The sequence below is a fragment of the Aptenodytes forsteri genome, unplaced genomic scaffold (assembly GCF_000699145.1).
Source record: "Aptenodytes forsteri isolate BGI_AS27 unplaced genomic scaffold, ASM69914v1 Scaffold213, whole genome shotgun sequence".
NCBI classification, from domain to species: Eukaryota; Metazoa; Chordata; class Aves; order Sphenisciformes; family Spheniscidae; genus Aptenodytes; species Aptenodytes forsteri.
The window spans coordinates 914,682-914,903 of record NW_008795522.1 but is presented as its reverse complement, the minus strand read 5'-3'; the positions used below and the strand labels follow the sequence as shown (position 1 = coordinate 914,903).

General features: G+C 73.0%; 1 protein-coding gene across 1 annotated transcript in view; it reads left to right on the top strand.

Annotated features, from left to right (window-relative positions):
- NAV1 (neuron navigator 1) overlaps positions 1 to 222 on the top strand; it is a 63,284-nt gene that overhangs the window by 4,005 nt on the left and 59,057 nt on the right. The gene's annotated exons all lie outside the window — the stretch shown is intronic.

The following is a 222-nucleotide window of genomic DNA, read 5'->3' as shown; positions in this document are numbered from 1 at the left end:
CTCCCCCCCCCCTTAATTCCCCTGCATCCCTGGAGAGGCCCCGCTGGGTTTGGGGGGCCACAGTGTCCCTTGGGGGGCTCCCGCGGCCACCCCGGGCCCTTCCTGCACCGTTTGGGGTGAAATGGGGAAGTTTTGGCCCCCCTGGGGATGGGTGTGCGGTATCGGGGCTGGGTGTGGGGACCGCGGCAGGCGGGACCGGGGGGGCTTCCCACCCCGGGGGGC